Here is a 15803-nt window from a genome sequence, read left to right as displayed (position 1 = left end):
GTCTCCCAGGACAGGGGCTCCCAACGGATGTGAGGGTGGTGGGGAGGGTGTCCGGGGGTGGGGGTCTGTCTGATTGAATGCCGTCGCCCGTGGCTTTGGGACCGGGCTGGCGGCTTGCAATAGAAGGAACCCCCCTCCTCCAGGGGACATGGGACCTCTTCCTGCCTCATGGGCACTTTGAAAGAGCTGTTTGTGCAATTAGCAGGCCTGGAGATTTGGGGGGCTCTTTGTGGAGTGAGACGGCTGATGTTCTGTCTGCTGCAGCAAAACGCTTCTTGCCCCTTCCTCAGCATCCCGCGTCTCAGAGGGCAGAACCCTGGGAGCCGGGGCTCCCCGCGGCTCCCTGGGATGGAGACCTCTATGAGGGGCTGGGTGCGGCCTTGCAGGCCTCTCCCCAGCCCTGAGCGTCCCAGTGGGGCCTGGGACACTGAGCTCCCACCCCACCCCTCCCCAGAAGGCCAGTACTTGCAGGGGTGGGGGTTCTTAGAAAGAGTTGGACCCCCTGTCTTCCCCCCCTCCCGCCCCCACCCATTTTGAATGTAGAGAGCCCGGTCGGTACTTTCCTCTTGCTGTGGGATGGGGCGAGGAGAGGATTCCTCCACCCCCGCACGGCCACTTGTGATGCCCAGCCGAGCCCTGTCATCCCTCCGGGGTGATGATCCCCTTGCTGACTCCCCTCCTGCGGGGGCCGCTATGCCCGTGTAAGGTGGCTTAGCTTTGCTTTGTAAGTGGCCAGCCCGGCCTCCACGTCTCAGCACAGGAACGCTGCCTTTGCGCGGAATGAGCGTCGAGCTTTGTTCAGACAACGTGAATGTATTTGGGAGGGTTGGGGGTGTGAGTTGATTCCAAGCACATGCCTTTTCCGAGTGAGTGTGTGCTGGGAGGGCTAGAGCGGACGCAGAGCGCGGTTTATTTTTGTACTGATATTGGTAAGAGACTGTATAGCATCTATTTATTTAGATGATTTATCTGGTAAATGAGGCAAAAAAAATTATTAAAAATACATTAAAGATGATTTTGAAAAAAAAAAAAAAAAAAAAAAGCTCTTGCATTCGAGCCTTCGTTTTCGGCGGAGTCACAGCTGGGCCGAGGAAGGAGCTCCAGCCCCCAGGGATTTAGGTCCCAGGTCTGCCATTTGCTGACCGTGATCTTGGACATTTTCTGAGCCCTCCAGATGTACAGCAGGATTACTTTGGGTGGGGGTGGGAAAGTGGTTGGGGACTGGAGGCTGGAGCATAGATGGGCAGGCGCCCACCATTAGGGTCCCTGCAGGGTGTCATCAGAGGCCGGGATCCCTTCACCTTTTCTCTGCTTCCTGCCAAGAGTGTTCTCTTCTAGAACCCAGGGGTGGTCCATATCCCGAGTCTCTGCAGTTGCAGGTTCTGGAACCCTGGACTCTCATGGGCTAATGCTCACCTACCGTTCAGCTAAGCTCGGCACACCTGTCTGGGCCCAGAAAGTGGCGGTCAGAGCAAACATGAGTGGGGGCTGGGAGAGTCCGCTACCCTCCTCTGCATTTAGGCTCATGCTGGGCTCAGGGTAGAGACGGAGCAGGAGCGTGCAGGACTGGTAACAGAGAACAGGTAAGAGTCAACTTGTGTCCCAACCCTCCCAGTGGCCGCCCAGGTGGGGAGTGGTGGTGCCCACAGCCACGGATGTGTCAGGGAAAGAGGGAGAACGGATTGGCTGGCGATAGACTTAGGTGGTAGAATTACCAAGACTTGGGAAACGATTTGGTGTGAGGGTGAGGGAGGCATCACGATGATGCCCCGGTTTCTGGTTTGGACAACTGGGTAGATGGTGGTTCTTCATGTGGGTGGAGGCTAGAGGAGGAGAAGCAGGTTTGGAGGTGCCTTGGTCGCCCCAGAAGCAGAGCCCAAGACAGGGGCTTTATTTGGGAAGTGATCCAAGGAGTAGGGGTGAGGGGGGTAGAATGGGTCAGGGAAGGAGGAGAAGCCGCAATGAGGTGGGCTATTGAGGTCGCCATTATGGCAACTACCGTGTCATTCCACCTGAGGTCACCCCAGAAGGACACACGTGTCGCCCAGAGTCGCCCATTCCCGAAGGATGAGGGCCGGGAGCATTATTCCCTGAGCGCTGGTCAAGGGTTGCCCCAGGGTTTGCGAACCCAGCCCCCAACTTCCAAGATTTGCACATGTCGGCGGCCACCGTCCATTACCCCATCTGTCTTATTGGAAGAGCCTGGGGCAGAAAATGGAGACGCGCTGCCAGTCTAATTGCACACGGGACCGTCCCCTTCCACAGCTGACCCAGAGCCGAGGCCAAGTGTGCCCGGGGGGCCACTAAAGGCGTCTGACACGGCCCACGCCTCACACCGCTCCTCTGTGCGTTCGCCACACAAATTCACTCTCGTGGAGTCTTCCAGGCGGTGGCCAGTTACACTCTCTAAACAAAGACTTAGCAGCGAGAGTCCTCGGTGCCATAGCCAACCCCAAGCCTGTGTCTGACCCTCACCATCTCCCTCACTCAGCCCGAGTTCCCATTGGTCCAGGCTGTCTGCCCGGTGGGGTGACCCAGCCTCTTGTCCACGAAGAGTCTGAGTCCTTGTCGACTCGTCTTTGTCAGATCAGCTGAGTTTGCCGCAAGTGCCCGTTTAAAGTCGCCACCAGGCACCGAGAGATGCCTCAGTGACCTCTCTACCCGCAGCATGTGGCGGTGACCCTGGCATGTCGGGTAAGCAAGGTCAGTTCGCCACATCAGTTAAGTAACCACGCTTTTCGCCAAAGTGACCGGTTGGTACTTGTAGCTTCCGAGGAATTCCTTACCCTGTGCCGGAAACCAGGTCGACCTCTGATTGACCAGGGTCTACACTGCCGCGGTGAGGAGGACCAGTGTAGCGTCTGCCCCCTCGGCTCTCCCTGGACACAGCACTGTTGGTGTCTACACTAGGTCCTGGCGGGCAATGGCCCAGCTCTGCAGGGCGATGGTGGCAGTGATGGGATGGATGGGTGGTGTGGGCAGAGAAGGCAAACCCTCATCGCGCGTTGGTGTCCGATCTGCTAAGCGCGAACTGCCGACTTCTCCAGCAGGGAAGGAAACCAGTGTAATCGAAGGGTCATCGACCCTTGCCACGAAGGGTCCGGCCGATCTCCTTGAAGAATGATGCCATATCGAGGGCGAACCCTCAGCACCTGCCTCTGACAGGTTGGCCATTCATCAGCGATGGGAACTAGCCTCGGGACAACTTTGTGAAAGGAAGCCCGGGCGGCCAGGCCACGCGCACCCTCCGTGTCACACCCACTATGGTCATTCCACTGGCGGGCTTACTGTGTAGGCACCGGCTGTCAAGGGCAGAGGCTGGCTGTCGTCCCCTGTCAGATGGATAGATGGCTCGCCCTGTCCTCCTTGTGAGATCTTCTCTGCGGCGAGTGCTCTCCGATGGGCACAAATCCAGCGGCGCACGAGAGAAGAACGAGGCACGAACAAGTCAGGGGCAAGAGAAAGGGAGCAGGGGTCGACAGTTGGAAGGACAGTCGCCCCGCACGGCTCCTCATTCCCATATTTATCGGGAAAGTGCGAACCATCAACAAAAAGACTTCAAGATTCACTACAGCGTTCAAAGAGCCTTCTCCGGAGAAGGACAGAACTCGCTTAAGCGCATGGCGGGAGTCATCTAGGGTCGAGCGAGCACAATCAAAGACCCCGATCGGATCCGTGGCAGGTGGTTGTGGTCTCTGAGGAAGCGGAGAGGTACAGACCAAAGAGGCAGGCGGTGGGTCCACCTTGAGCGGGTCTCCCAGCTGCTCGGCTTTGCGACGTACATCGGCCGCCTCTCCAGAGAGACCTTCCAATATACATTTTCTCAAGGCTCTATTATTTCTGGCATAGCTCTGCGTGGTGTTTTTCTCCAACCATCGCGTTGTGGTGACGGGCCGTCACAATGTGCCCCCTTCAGGGGAGAGCAGGGTCAGACGTCAGAAATCCATCCCCAAATTTCCACCAACCCGAGCCTTCCGGCCCCTCCCTGGCAACTATGCCCAGGCGGGTTTTAGCACCTGTTGCGGTCACCTGTAGAGGCAAATGAGCCCCACCCACCCCCCCCTCCCAAATTTGGTTCAGATGTTGAGATTCATGCCACACACACACACACACACACACACACACCAGAAGGGCGTGGAAATACCGATTACATGCATAATTGAGATCTCTGGGGAGAGTGGGGGCGGGGTGTCTCTCAGGCGGGCCCAGAATGACCTGAGAGGAGAGTGGCCCGGGTTTTCTCGCTGTTGGGAGGGTGGGCCGGGGCCAAGCTCCCCGGTACCGGCCGGGTTTGAATCTTCTGGCACCAAAGAAGACGCACCAGGCTTTCTCATCAGTTTGCCCAGATGTAGGCTTAAAAGCTGGCAGCAGTTAAACACCAAGATGGGGATTCAGGTCCCTCCCGACAGCATCTCCATCCCACAGTAGGCCATCAGGGCCAGGCTTCGCGGGGCCACCTTGGCCGTGCCCCGCCGCTGTCACCAGGTGTCCTCGTCAGCTGGGGAGATCCTGCGGCACGGGGACGCTCTCAACGCCGACATCTTCTCCTGTACGGTTTATTCGCGCCACTAGGTCTCAAACCCTCCAGTCCAGCCCTGCGTTGCGAGCTGTGCGTTCCTGCTCCGCTGTGTCCGCGGCTGCCCCGGCTCCTGGGAGCGAGTTGACAATTTCCTCGTGGGGAGGGAGCGTGTTTCCCTGCTTGGGCCACGCCGGGATAAGGAAAGGAGGCGGAGGGGAAGCTTGAGAAGGAAGAGTATAATCTGGAGGGGTGTCTGCCTCAGGTGAGGCCTTCACGCGGTCACCAAGCGAGGGGTCTGCCCTTCCCCAGTCAGGGTGACGGGCTTCCGATGCCAGCCCGAGGGGTCAGGAGACTCTGGCGGTCAAGTTTCTCAGACACCTTATCCCAAATGTTTCCGTCCCGGGACTTAGGGTTCTGTTCCTTCCCTGTCAGGGTCCCCAATAAGAGGCCTGCCAAGGCAATGTGCCCAGCCTTGTCTGCACCTCCTGTAGCTAAATATCGGGCCTGATGGTCAGCAAGACGTACCCCAGGGCTTTGGGAGATCAGGGGTCGTTAAACGCTGTCATGCATATGAATATATGTCATAAAACATGAAAAAATATGATATATATAGAGACATATATATATAGACCTATAGACCATCTCTATATATATGTCTATATATATGTGTCTCTATATATATATCATATTTTTATATGACATATATATATATATATATATGAAAAATAACTATTTTCCCAAACAAAAAACTTACAAGAACTTTCACAGCATAACCAGAGTTGACGGTGGCTGGTCTGAGGCCGCCATTTTCTTTGTCCAACGCCACCATTCAAAGACTAGAGCCCTTGCTATCCCTGCACCCTCACCTGTTACGGGTTCACTTGTGTCCCCGCCTCCCCCTGCCTCCCTAAATTCATGTATTAGAGCCCTAACCTCAGCTACTTCAGGATACGACTTAATTTGGAGACAGGTTCTTTACAGAGATAGGTAAGTGAAAATGAGGCCACAGGATGGGCCCTAGTCTGATGTGACTGATGGCCTTAGGCAAAGGGGAAATGTGGGGCCCAGAGACAGAGGGAAGACGATGTGAAGGACACGCTGAGGGGAAGGCCGTCTACAAGCCAATGACAGAGACCTGGCACAGACCCTTCCCTCCCAGCCTCAGGGAACCAACCTTGCCAAACACCTTGGCCTCAGACTTCAGCCTCCAGAACGTTGAGCAAATAAATTTCTGGTGTTTGAGCTGCCTGGTCTCCCTTTGTGACGGAGGCCCCAGGGAACCGCTACTGCGTCCACGAGAATAGAGTCTGAGACGAGGCTAGTGTGCAGGTACCGTATTTGGGAGGTGGTCCTAGGAAGCAAGAGTGAGGACAGGGGGTCATTGAGGTTGATGCTGTAGGAAACGAGGGCTTGATTCCGCCTGAACTTTCTGAGAAGCCTCCAGATGTCCCTCCAGTTCTCCCCCGGAGGGACCCACACAGGCCTGCTCACTCACAGGCCTCTATCCCTCAATGTCAAGGGGCGTCGACTCCTTTGCACTTCCGAGCTGTGCAGAGGGCAAGGGAGTTCCCACCCAGGGTCAGAGGAGCCCCCCCCCTCCCCAGGCAGGGGGTGAAGGTGGGGGGCGTCCACCCAGCTGGAACTAAAATCAGAAATGCAGGCGAGAGGACCGAGTTGAGCCCAGAAACGTGTGCAGTAGAAGAGAGAGGCACGTTTTGCATTCTGAGTTGAAGGTGTCTGCGTGTAGAGAGGTCCCGAAAGCAGTCCACATGCCGCGCTGAAGCTTGGGGAGAAAAACATGTTTGAAGGAGTCTCTTAGTTTTAAAACTTTTAAAAAAATGATTACGTATTTATTGAGAGAGAGAGATAGAGAGAGAGAGAGAGAGAGCGAATCCCAAGCAGGCTCCTTGCTGTCGGCACAGAGCCCGATGCGGGGCTCGAACTCACAAACTCAGGTGAGATCCTGACCTGAGCCGAAATCAAGAGTCAGACGCTTAACCAACTGAGCCACCCAGGCGCCCCAGTTTTAAAACTTTTTAAGGTGAAAAAGCTCCAACCTATCCCAAAGCAGAGGCCACGGTGAAGAGCTCCCACGGGCCGCCTCAGCCAGACTTGATCTCAAGCAACATTAGGAAAACCTCTGGACCTTGCAGATCCCTGAGAGGGTTCCCGGGCCACACTTGAGGGTCGCCACTTTTCCCCTTGCCACTCTGGGACGGAGGCTGGCGGGGCTCTGGGTCTGATGCCCTCCGCCCTCCTAGAAGGCCCTTGCCGGCTTCTCCCGGGTGTGGCCTTGAGAGAGCTCTCTGCCATCTGTCAAGTCCCCGCCACCCCCTTCGCTCTGCGAGGGGAAAGCTGAAGGCCTAGGAAGAAGTTTGAAGGGAGGGAGGAGGAAGAAAGAGGTGGGAAAGAAAAGCGAGGCAAGAGAGGGAGGATTTAAGGCCAGTGGGAGGAAAGGGGGGCGCAGTGGAGCTGGGGGGTAGGAAGGGGCAGAGGCTGGACCCTGGTCCGGAGGAAGGGAGGGTCCGGCCCAGGGGAGGCTTCGGGGAGGGCCAGCTGACGGTGGGGGAAAGGAGACGGAGACCGCCCTGGCTTTGCAAAGGCTCCCAACTTTGGAAAGGGGAAGAGACAGCCAGGTCCCCGGACTGGGGGCTGCAAGCCCCACCTCCCCGCCCCCTCCCCACACTGCACGACAGGGCCTTCGGTCTTTTCCCGGGCCCCCCTGCTTGGGTGGCATCCGACTGATGGTGTCTGAGCCTGGTGTGATCCTAATAGCCCTGAGCTCTGAAGCGCTTTCCTGGAAGTCTGATCTCTCCTGCCCTCTCCTTCCTTCTGTGCGTGTCTGTGCCCTAATCTCCTCCTCTTATAAGGACACCAGTCATACTGGATTAGGATTCACCCATATGACATCACTGAATTTCTTTATTTTATTTTTTTAAAGTTTATTTATTTATTTTGAGAGAGAGAGTCCCAAACAGACGCCTCGCTGTCAACATGGAGCCTGACGTGGGTTCGATCTCACGAACCGTGAGATCACGACCTGAGCCCAAATCAAGAGGCAGAAGCGTAACCGACTGGGCCACCCAGGTGCCCCTAACCTAATCTCTTTAAAGGCTCTGTCTCCAAATGCAGTCACGTCCTGAGGTCCGGGCGGTTTAGACTTGAGCACGGGAATATTGCAGGGGACACATTCCAGCCCATCGCACCTGCCCACCAACACCCTACTCATCTTGCTGCTGACAGAAGCTTCATTCAATTGGGAGGAGTGGAAGCCACGACTTACCCAACCTCCCTCCCCAGCTCCCCACCGCTAGGGGTGCTATACGACCGACCGATGATAACAGGTGAGCTCTCTGTAGAGTCTGCGCCCGGACTGGGGCTCATCGGATGCGTCCTCATGATTAGGTTCCGGTCCTCATGCATCTTCCACTGGGACATGACCAAAGTGATGCTGTGTTCTTCTCAGGGTACCCTGGCACAGAGCACCTGGTGTCCGTTTGTCCCACCGTTCCCGGCATCCGCTTGGATCATTCGGTTAAGATCCCTCCCCACATTTGCAAAGTAGTTATGTATTTATGAGTATGGATTCATGGCTTCCTATTTCATTCAACGGGCTATAGTTCGCTGTACTGTTATTTACCTGAACGCTCAAAATTTCTCAGATTTGGCTGGTGGGAGCCCTTGTAACTCGTTTAGCTACTCTAGCTTTAGGGTATGTTTAATCTTCAATATTTTTAAGGTTTTAAAAATACTTTGCAGGGCAATTCCTCTCCTTCCCCCGCCCCCCCCCCCCCACATTGTTATTCTTTTCCAGAATTCTCTTGGCTATTCTTGAAGATTTTCTCTTCTCATACTGAGATGAAAACTGATATGGCCAATTATGGGGGGAAAAAAATTCAAAGGGAAATTTTGGTTAAGATTCCTGTGACTTTATGGAAGAAAAAGAAAAAAAAAAGTAAAATATTTTCTGTAAGGACATTGCATTTTTCCTCCCTTTGCATAGCTTCTATTTTTATGCCCTTTATTCAAGTTTTTAAATTATGTTCATAAAGTGTACCTATTTCTTCTTAGGGCTTTTCCTCTGCATGTCACAATTTTCGTGACAGTTGTGAATAGTATCCCCCCACTAACCACACATGAATATTTTTAAGTTGGAGATTGTTAGTTCATAGGACCCCTATTCATGTATACATTGCACTCATTTCCAGGGTGCCGTGACAAATGATCACAAACTGGGCGGCTTTAAGCAGCAGAAATCAATTCTCTCACGGTCTGGAGGCTGGAATTCTGTCATCAAGGCAGGCTGTGCTTTCTCTGAAGGCTCTAGGGGAGGATCTTTCTCGCATCTTCTATACATGGGGCCCTTCTGATGGCCTTCTCCCTGAAAGTCTGTCTGCGTCTCTTCTCTGTTTTTGTTTTTGTTTTGTTTTTTAGAGATAGAGGGTGCAAGTGAGTGAGGGGCAGAGGGGGGAGGGGAGAGAGAGAGAAAGAGGGAGGGAGAGAGAGAGAGAGAACCGGGGCTCACCCGGGATGGGGAGCTCGAGCTTACCTGCCATGGGACTTGAACTCACAAGTGGTGAGATCATGACCTGAGCCGAAGTCAGAAACTTAAGGACTGAGCCACCCAGGTGCCCCTGAGTCTCTCCAATTCTTCTTCTTCGTCTTTGTCTTCGTCTTCGTCTTCTTCTTCTTTTTTATGTTCATTTACTTTTGAGAGAGAGAGAGAGAGAAAAAGCACGAGTGGGGGAGGGACAGGGGTGGGGGACAGCGGATCCAAAGTGGGCTCTCTGCTCTCAGCGAGGAGCTTGAACTCATGGGGAGCTTGAACTCATGGGGAGCTTGAACTCATGGGGGAGCTTGAACTCATGAACTGAACCATAAGATCATGACCTGAGCTGAAGTTGGGTGCTTAACCAAGCGAGCCACCCAGGAGGCCCCTCTCCAATTCCTATAAGGACACCGGTCATATTAAAGGCCCATGCTGCTTCAGTGGAGACCTTATCTTAAATGATTACGTCTGCAAAGACCCCGTTTCCAAATAAGGTCCCATTCGGAGGTTCTGGAAAGGATATGCATTTTGGAGGGAATACGATCCAACTCAACACATACACATTTCACATTTATTAGATACTTTCTCATGTATGTGGCACAGACTACTAATTGTTTCACTCTATTTATTCTCCTTTTTGTCACTATATAACCCCTGAGTTTTTGCAAGTTACATGGCCCTCCATACATAATAAAGGCTACATTTCCCAGACTCCTTTGCTGCCGGATGTAGCCGAAAGACTAAGTCTTGGTCAATGGGATGTGACAATAAAGGCCAAATGGCAGCTTCTGGGACCCTTCCTAAGAGACAGCCAGCTTGGTCCTTTGCCCCTTTCTCCTCCGCTTCCCCAGCCGGGCTGACAGATCGTCCTACCTCTGCAGCTTATATCTGGACTTTTCTGTTTGAGATAAACCTCCGCCCAGGGCGTCCCATACTGCATATACTGTCCCATACTGCACAAACCTAGGGGGTGCATTCACACGGTAGAACACAGAAGGGAGACCTTGGAGCTTTGAGGTGAACAGACCATCCTCAGAGGCCCCTGCTCCCGGCTGGTTTCAGCCTCCAGTTGGGGGCTTTCAGTTACTTACAGGCAGTCTTGATTTAACGAGTACGTTTTTGACAGTTCTTTAATATCCAGTAGGTTTTTGTGCCCGGAGGGGAGCACTCAATTGTATTGGTACTTAGTGTATTGGACAATTTATGAAAGTAATAGAACTCTGGAAATCAATTTTCCTTGAACATTTAAACATTATTATTAATGTGATTAATTACACTTCCTTAAAGCTTAAATGGCAATTATAAATCCAGTATGATTGATTTTTTTAGACCCTTTAGACATTTGAAAAAGATTTTGATGTTTCTTTATTTTTGAGAGACACAGCACAAGCAGGGGAGGGGCAGAGAGAGGGGGAGACACAGAACTGGAAGCTGGCCGCGGGCTCGGAGCTGTCACCACAGAGCCCGACACGGGGCTCAAACTCATGAACCGTGAGATCATGACCTGAGCCAAAGTCGGACGCTTAGCCAACCGAGCCACCCACACGCCCAACCCTTTGGGGTCTTAAATAACAGGTCAAACATTATTTCAGGCTGATTGAGATTTCAGGACTGAGGAATCTAGATTGATTCTTTACTGAGATGCACACACGAAGGAAATTTATACGGAAATCTTCGATTGTTAGGCTTGGTCTTTTTAACAATGAATTTGTGATATTTATTTGTGGCATCATCAAGGACTGTTACGTTTCCCTTTGTCATCGAGACTTTATTTTTGAAACTTGGCGTCTTTCTTAGAATTTCTGCATTTTCTAAGTTTGCATGGCAATTTGGGGTCTCTTAAGATTTCACTGGAATTTTAGGATACTTTTTCCTGTTCCAGCAAAAAATGAGCTTAAGCTTTTGATAGTTACTGCACTGAATTTGTCAGTTGCCTTGGGTAGTTTCAACATTTTAACATATTAAGTTTTCTAGTCCATGAACATGAGGCATCTTTGAATGTATTTGTGTCTTTTTAAATGTCTTTCAGCAGTGTTTTAAAACTGGCCATGTCTAGGCCTTATGCCTGCTTATAATCTCTTAGTAACTCTGAAATTATATATTCTTTAGATGTATGATAAAAAGATGAAATGTACTCTTAAGTATTTTAGCCTTTTCCTTAAACGGGATTGTTTTCTTAATTTCCTTCTCAGATTGTTCGTTAGTGGATAGATGTACAATCGATTTTTGTATGAATTGGATTTAATACTTTTTATTGCTATTCTAAGTATAATACTTTCCCCTTTTCCATTTTTAGATGATTGTTGTTGATATAGAGAAAAGGTTTTATATATTTATGTTGTGTTCAGCTGTCTTATTTACTCTTTCTTTTTTCCCCACGAACTGGAGTCTCTTGGGTTTGGAGGGTGTCAAATTGTCAACAACAGAAGACAGTTAATATCTTTTTTCCAGTGTTTACACTAATTATGGAGTTTCTTTGTCGTGTTTCATGCATTAGAACTCCAAGTCAACGTGGAATAAATGGTGATAGGTGCCCTCCCTGTCATATTCCCAATTTAATTGAAATGATTTTAATGTTTTACCATTTATAATATTCATTGCTGCATTTTCCATAAAAATCTTTTCCTACACTTCAGCATTTTTTATTTTTCTTTTTGCTTAATCTTTTAACGCTGGCCAAATCCTATGAAATTCTGTTCAGTATTTATTGACGTGACACCACATGGTTTTTCTTCTTTAATCAGTCATAATGGATCACGTTGATCTATTTCCTGTGTGTAACTATACTTGCATTTTTTGTAAATCCTCTTCATATGTTGTTGATTCTATTTGTAAATATTTTATTTATAATTTTTGCATCTATATTCATAAGTGATATATGTATTAAGGCTATTTCTTTACAACAGGAGTTGGGAGAAATTTTCCATATTTTTCTATAACTTTTAATCTCTTAGCAACACTGAAATTATATATTCTTTAGATGTATGATAAAAAGATTTCTGGGGCACCTGGGTGGCTCAGTCAGTTGAGTGTCCGACTTCAGCTCAGGTCATGATCTCACACTCCGTGAGTTCAAGCCCCGCGTCAGGGCCTGTGCTGACAGCTCAGAGCCTGGAGCTTGCTTCGGATTCTGTGTCTCCCTCTCTCTCTACCCCTCCCCAGCTCATGCTCTGTCTCTCTCTGTCTCAAAAATAAATAAAAACATTAAAAAAATTAAAAAAAAGATTTGTGAATACAATTGGTCCTGGTGGGGTTTTTTTGTTCTTTCTTTCTTTCTTTCTTTCTTTCTTTCTTTCTTTCTTAGTGGTAGACCTTTAATTATGTTTCCAATTTCCTCCATGAGAATAGGTTTATCCAAGTCTTCGATTTCTTCTTGGGTCAGTTTTGTTAATTTATGTTTTGCCAGGAAATTATTCATTTCCTCAAGGTTTTCAAAGTCATTTCTATCAATTCACATGAAATATTCTTATGTAATTCTTCTAGTATTTTCTGTATCAAGGTTATATTTTCTTTCTCATACTTTATTTTTGTATATTTTGCTGTCTTTTTTCTTCTTTCAGGTTCTTGCTGGATTTATTTACTTCACTAATCTTTTCAAGGAAGAGATTTTTAAATTTATTTGTTCTTCTTACCATCTAAAATTTTCTAATTAATTTCAACTTTGATCTTTATTAATTTCTTATTTTTGGTTTCTTTCATTTTTCTAATTTCTTTTTTAAAAATTTTTCTTAATTAAAAATTTTTTTTAATGTTTATTTTTGAGAAGGCGAGAGAGACAGAGCATGAGCAAGGAAGGGGCAGAGAGAGAGCACAGAATCTGAAGGAGGCTCCAGGCTCTGAGCTGCCAGCACAGAGCCCAATGCAGGGCTTGAACCAACAAGCTGCAAGATCATGATCTGAGCCAAAGTCAGATGCTCAACCAACTGAGCCACCCAAGTGCCCCTGCTTTTTCTAATTTCTTAAAATGGGTGCTGAATTACTATATTTATCTCTTTTGTGTTAATTAAAACATTTAGCTTATTCATTTTTTTTTCTGAGTATACCTTTACAAAATTTTTTCTTAACATTTATTCATTTTTGAGAGACAGAGAGAGACCCAGCGTTAGTGGGGGAGGGGCAGAGAAGGAGAGACACACACAGAATCCGAAACAGGCTCCAGGCTCTGAGCTGTGCACAGAGCCCAACATGGGGCTCGAACTCAAGAACCATGAGATCATGACCTGAGCCTAAGTCAGATGTCCAACTGACTGAACCACCCAGGCGCCCCTAACTTTTTTTTAAGCCATGTTTTATAAACAGCCCCTAAGCCAAGCTCCTAAATCATTTTTTTTTAAGGTAAACTTTATCCCCCAATGTGGTTCTCAAACTCATGACCCTAAGATCAAAACTCATGCTCTACCTATGGACTGAGCCAGCCAAGTGCCCCTCTGAGTATAACTTTTGCTGTGTTCTCTAGATTTGGGTTTGAAGTTACATCAGTTAGGGCACATTCAGCTACAAATAACAAAATATCTGACTCACAATCACTTGAATAATGCAGACATTTATTATCTTACTTAAAGGGAGATTAGAGGTAGAAGTTTCTACCTCCAGTGGCTTAACAATGTTATCAAAAACTCATACTTTTTCTAGCTTTTTGCTTCACCATCCTCAATATGTTGGCTCTGTGTCCTCATGGGCATCATCATCTTATGGTTGCAAAATAACCGCCACAATTCCAGTCATCACATGTTCTCTCCCACTCATAGGCAGGAAAAACAAGGGAGAGACAGTGCAGTGAAACCCTACTTGCCTGAAATGTCTTTCCAAAGAAAAAAAAACAACCAAAAAGCTCTCCTAGTAGACATTTTCTTATGTTTGATTGGTCATAAGTGGGACACAAGGCTGCTCCTAGCTTCAAGAGAGGCTAACATGTGGCAAAGGGCAATAGGGTTACATGACAGATGCAGGCCAGTCATGATGCAAACACTTAGGAGGCACAGGACAGAAACTAAAGGAGTTTATGACCACAAAACCAAACCTGCAGGAGATCCTAAGGGGGACTCTGTCAGTGGAAAGCAGCAAAGACTACAATGGACCAGAGACATCACAACAAACACGAAGTCTACAGATAACACAATGGCGCTAAATTCATATCTTTCAGTAATCACTCTGAATGTAAATGGACTAAAAGCCCCAGTGAAAAGACATAGGGCATCAGAATGGATTAAAAAAAAACAAACAAAAAACCAAGATTCATCTATATGCTGCCTGTAAGAGACTCATTTTAAAACCACAGGATACCTGCACAGGAAAAAAACCTCTTTGATCTTAGCCGCAGCCACTTCTTACTCAACACATCTCTGGAGGCAACGGAAACAAAAACAAAAATGAACTACTGGTACCTCATCGAAATAAAAAGCTTCTGCACAGTGAAGGAAACAATCAGCAAAACAAAAGGCAACCGACGGAATGGGAGAAAATATTTGCAAATGACATATCAGATAAAGGATTAGTATCCAAAATCTATAAAGAACTTATCAAACCCAACACCCAAAAAACAAATAATCCATTGAAGAAATGGGCAAAACACATGAATAGACACTTCTCCAAAGAAGACATCCAGATGGCCAACTGACACATGAAAAAATGCTCCACATCACCCATCATCGGGGAAATACAAATCAAAACCACAATGACATCACCTTACACCTCTCAGAATGACTAACATTAACAACTCGGGCAACAAAAGATGTTGGTGAGGATGTGGAGAAAGAGAATCTCTTTTGCATTGTTGGTGGGAATGCAAACTGGTGCAGCCCCTCTGGGAAACAGTATGGAGGTTCCTCAAAAAACTAAAAATAGAACTACCCTACGACCCAGAAATTTCACTACTAGGCATTTATCCAAGGGATATAGGTGTGCTGTTTCGAAGGGACACATGCACCCCCATGTTTATAGCAGCACTATCAACAATAGCCAAAGTATGGGAAGAGCCCAAATGTCCATCGATGGATGAATGGATAAAGACAATGTGGTGTATGTATATATACAATGGAGTATTACTTGGCAATCAAAATGAAATCTTGCCATTTGCAACTACATGGATGGAACTGGAGGGTATTATGTTAAGTGAAATTAGTCAGAGAAAGACAAAAATCATATGACTTCACTCATATGAGGACTTTAAGAGACAAAACAGATGCACATAAGGGAAGGGAAGCAAAACTAATACAAAAACAGGGAGGGGGACAAAACAGAAGAGACTCATAAATACGGAGAACAAACTGAGGGTTACTGGAGGGGTTGTGGGAGGGGGGATGGGCTAAATGGGTAAGGGGCACCAAGGAATCTACTCCTGAAATCATTGTTGCACTAGATGCTAACTAATTTGGATGTAAATTTAAAAAAATAAAAAATAAAACAAGTTAATAATAAAAATAAATAAATAAAAATTAAAAAATTAAAAAAAAATAGACCACAGGATTCCTGCAGATGGAAAGTGAGGGGATGGAGAACCATCTATTATGCTAATAGACATCAAAAGAAAGCCGGAGTAGCCATACTTATATCAGACAAACTAGACTTTAAAACAAAGACTGTAACAAGAGATGAACAAGGGCATTATATCATAATTAAGGGGTCTATCCACCAAGAAGAGCTAACAATTGTAAATATTTATGCCCTCAACATGAAAGAACCCAAATATATACATCAATTAATACTTTTGGATAATAATGCCATAACTGTAAGGGA

The sequence above is a fragment of the Panthera onca genome, chromosome B4 (genome assembly GCF_046562875.1).
Source record: "Panthera onca isolate mPanOnc1 chromosome B4, mPanOnc1 haplotype 2, whole genome shotgun sequence".
NCBI lineage: Eukaryota > Metazoa > Chordata > Mammalia > Carnivora > Felidae > Panthera > Panthera onca.
The sequence above is the reverse complement of the archived record's forward strand: the minus strand, read 5'-3'. Positions refer to the sequence as shown.